Source organism: Coffea eugenioides, unplaced genomic scaffold, assembly GCF_003713205.1.
Source record: "Coffea eugenioides isolate CCC68of unplaced genomic scaffold, Ceug_1.0 ScVebR1_63;HRSCAF=309, whole genome shotgun sequence".
NCBI lineage: Eukaryota > Viridiplantae > Streptophyta > Magnoliopsida > Gentianales > Rubiaceae > Coffea > Coffea eugenioides.
In genome coordinates, this window is record NW_020864497.1 from 32,227 (window position 1) to 36,968 (window position 4,742).

Sequence of the window (4,742 nt, forward strand, 5' to 3'; positions counted from 1 at the left end):
GAAAAGCGAATAAAACACATAACACATAAGCCACATAAACACATAACCTATCTATTACATCGGGGAGCGCCTAACTACAATCTAGAAGGAAAAAATATAATAAAACAAATCTAATTATCCTATCTATTACATTTTTGAGGTATTTAAATGCCTCTTGAATCATTGTAAAAATTAACTAAAACATATATAAGAAAATTTGAATGAATATTTAAATCAAATAAATAAAGCATATAAAAATATAAACACATAGGAACACATAAGAGCACATAAGAGCACGTAATTGACATTGAAATAATAGAAATAGGGGTACCTCCCGTTTGAAGTGGTGACTAAATGGAGTCAAATTGTCCTAATTATACTCACAATGAACAAAAGGATCATGGCACCAATTTAATTGAAAAAGAAAAAAATAATACAAGCACTAAATTCACACTAATATGTCAGACGTAAAGAAATTTAAGCAAATCTAAAAATTACAAGTTAAGTATATTCAAAAGTAGCATAATTAGCTATTAAAGAAAAGAAACAATCATAATAAAGAGAGCCAAAATTTGCCAAGGACTGAATTGCAAAAATTGAAAACTTTTGGGGGACAAAAATTATATTTTCCAAAGTTCAGGGGTTAAAATTAAATGAAAGATAAAATTTTAAATGAAAGATAAAATTTAGGGACCAAAGTGAAATTAATTTAAGGACCTACATGAAAGAAATTTAAAATGTTCTGGGCCGAAATGAAACTACTCCAAAAATCAGGGGCTAAAGTGCAAGTTCGTTTCTGATTTGGGCAAGAAAAGGGCATCGGGCCTCCCTTTTTATTTTACTTGGGCCGAACCTACCTAAGCCCAACTGAAAACCCAAGCTAAAACACACAGGCCAGCCCGTATTTTATCACTCAAACCCAGCCAAAAATACATGGGCTCCAAGCTCCTAGCCCAACCGAAACCCAAAAGAAAACATAAACCAAAGCCCAGCCCCAAAACCTAACAAAACTAGCTCTTGGCCCAACCGAAAAATAAACATTAGCCCAATCCCTTTTTTCTTTTCTTTTCTTTTTCTTCTTCTTCTACCCTTCCGGTTCTTCTTTTCCTTGCCTGGCCGGCTGAAGCTCCTCGCCACCGCCAACCATGGCTGACATGGCGGCTGCCGGCGCCGCCACCGCTGGTCGCCGGCCATTTTTCCGATCACAAAATTTCACCAAAATACACCCCCTCACTCGATTTTTCGCGTAGGTTTCATTTCCGGAATTAGTTTTTACAAAAGAAGAAAGAAAAGTGGCCAAATGGCCAAAAAACAGCTGCATTTTTTATTATTTTTAGACCTTTAAACCTTCACCAAAAATTCATAAAAATATATTACAATACTCCTTATAATCTTTACATTACAAATATAATCTTAGCTAACAAGAAAACAACAACAAAAGACTACATTAAGACAAAACAGTTTCTAAAATTCATTTTTTTTGTTTTGGCATTTCATCAAACATTTAGCATGCATGCACAAAAATCATCTTTCTTTTCCTCAGTCTAGTCTTGAACTTGCCCAACAACACCACAACAATAAAACCAGCAAGAGGAAGGGACAAATCATCAACTAAACATGCTTCAAATATAACTACTAAAATAGAAAGAAAAAGAAAAGGAAATCGGAAAAATAAAAGGAAAATTACCCCAGCTGGAATTACGGTCCGTGGGCTAGAGTTTGGAGGAAATTCCAAGCTATGATTGTCCAATTGGTAGCTGCCCCTCTTTTTTGTTGTGTGTGAGTGTGTTGGGAAAAAAACCGAGAGGGAGAGAGTGAGGTTTTGTATATTGTTCACCAAAATGAGAGGGAGAATTGAGAGAAGAGCCGAGAGTCTTTTTTTTTTCTGTCCCCCCCCCAGCCGAGAGAAACCATATTGGGAGAGAAAAAGAGGAGCTTGTGTGTGTCTTTGGTCCAAATGATTATTTTTTACCAGATGACAAGAAAGTTGAGTGTAGGAATGGGTCAAGTGTTTTTTGGTAGGAAAAATGATGAAAATGTGTAAGTTTTGTAATAATTTGATTTTGATTTGATTTGATTTTTTATTTTTGATTTTTGATTTTTTTTTGTTTTTTAACTTTTCCTTTTTTGTTTTTGTTTTGTTGTTTGTTTTTTTTTCTTTTTTTTTTAAAAATAAACCTGCAAAAATGAGAAAATTACACATTAATAATAATAATAATAATAATAGATAACTTATTAAATAGATAAAAATTTAGGAAAATATTAAAAATTGACAAAAATTTGGTGTCTACAGCTTGCCCCTCTTTGTCTAGAGTTTCAAAGAAACTCAAGACAAAGACGTAGGCACCAAATTGCTTACCTGTCTCTTCTAGCTGCACCTGAGCTAAAATAAACAAGCCAACACTTGGTTGAAATTATTGAGCAAAATGATGCAATAACATTACAGAAAGCATGTGACCGAACTCATGTAGAGTTGCCTACGTATCCCGCCATGGGAATCAGGTCAAACGTAGTTCAAATACAAGTGAACCACAATGAAACAAGTGCATTGACCAACTGTGATCTTTGCAAAGTCGAAGAAGTCTGAGCTCTCAGAACTTCAAAACATGAAACACAAAATGAATGAGAAAGCACAATTATTAATCAAAACAATCAAGAAAAGTAACTTGTCATAACTAGAAAAAGATGCACGGAGGGACGCGGTTACGCTCCAACAGGAAAAAATGCAATTGTCAGAATGGGAGGGGAGAAGGGTGCGCGTGGACGCTAAGACTCACCAACGGTTACGCCTCAGAAAAATTAAATTTGTCAAGAAGGGGGATAGAAGGGTGCGCGGTGGACGCTGAGACTCACCAACAGGAATTTAAATTGATGCGCGGAGGGACGCGATTACGCTCCAACAGGAAATTAAATTTGTCAAGAAGGGGAGATAGAAGGGTGCGCGGTGGACGCTGAGACTCACCAACAGGAATTTAAATTGATGCGCGGAGGGACGCGATTACGCTCCAACAGGAATTTAAATTTGTCAAGAAGGGGAGATAGAAGGGTACGCGGTGGACGCTGAGACTCACCAACAGGAATTTAAATTGATTCTTCTGATCTGTCAAGAAGGGGAGATAGAAGGGTGCGCGGTGGACGCTGAGACTCACCAACAGGAATTTAAATTGATGCGCGGAGGGACGCGATTACGCTCCAACAGGAAATTAAATTGTCAAGAAGGGGAGATAGAAGGGTGCGCGGTGGACGCTGAGACTCACCAACAGGAATTTAAATTGATTCTTCTGATCTGTCAAGAAGGGGAGATAGAAGGGTGCGCGGTGGACGCTGAGACTCACCAACAGGAATTTAAATTGATGCGCGGAGGGACGCGATTACGCTCCAACAGGAATTTAAATTTGTCAAGAAGGGGAGATAGAAGGGTGCGCGGTGGACGCTGAGACTCACCAACAGGAATTTAAATTGATGCGCGGAGGGACGCGATTACGCTCCAACAGGAAATTAAATTGTCAAGAAGGGGAGATAGAAGGGTGCGCGGTGGACGCTGAGACTCACCAACAGGAAATTAAATTGATCTTCTGACTTTTTTGATTTTTTTTTTAATTGAATTTTTTTTTGATTTTTTGATTTTTTGATTTTTTGATTTTTTGATTTTTTTTTTTAAATAACAGATTGGTGGGATAGACCCGGATTCAATGAAATACTGAAAGAAATGAAAACACAAGTCCAATACTATCAAACTGAAAGATTAAAATGCATGTTGCTCAAGTTGGTGGATTTGCAATCTTTTTTTTTCTTTTTCAAACTTTAGAAGGAATGAAAGAAACACCTTTTTTTTTTTTTTTTTTTTTTTTTTGAAAAAAATCAAAAGTGACGAATTTTAAAACTTGAAGAATACCAATAACAACTCTCCCCTCAAGAGATCTGAGAGGTACATACATATGTCACTATCTTCTCGACTTTAAAAAACTCTCTTTTTTTTTTCACAAAGCCGATTTAGAATGTATTACCAAAATTGGAGCTCACTTCTTTTGATATTTGCCCCAGTGTAAATCATGTTTAACGAAAGCCATATTTTTCATGCTTTTGAAAAAGCAAAAAAAAAAAAGTGATCATATGATACCAATACCATGTGATTCCTTGTGCTCCTTTTGGCCTTGAGAACCATGCAAGCATGATCTTTTGATGTCAAAATTGCTCTTCAAGAGTTGTGCTGCAACTTGTTTTGAATCTTCTCAATTTTCAAGCATCAGTCAGCCATACCTCACTTTGTACCACAAATCAACTTTTCTAATGACCAGATTTGAATGAATGGCCAGTATCTCAAGTATCAGCAACCCACTTTTCGTTCATGATTCTCTTGTGCTCCAAAATCTCACCTTGATGACCTTAACCTTTCGGATTTTCACAAAGGTCACACCTTTTTATTTTATTTTGTTTTCATTTTCTTCTTCTTCTTCTTTTTTTCTTTTTCATCCTTCTCTTTTTTCTTTTTTTTTTCTTTTCAATCCCTTTTTTCTCTCTTTTTTTTCATTCTTTTGAAGACACCCTTTCAGGTTTTCGACATTTATCAACTCAGAAATGTATTTAAAGAAGGGATGGCATCAGCGCGACAACCCTTCCCATGTAAAAATGGTGAAGGTGTATTGACATCAATTGCCATTTGATTAAGTGATTTTTATTAGAAATACCACTAAGGCGGAGGTCGGGAATTTATGATTTTGATGATGGGGTCATGTGGGGTGTAGAAAAAGTGTTAAGGTTTC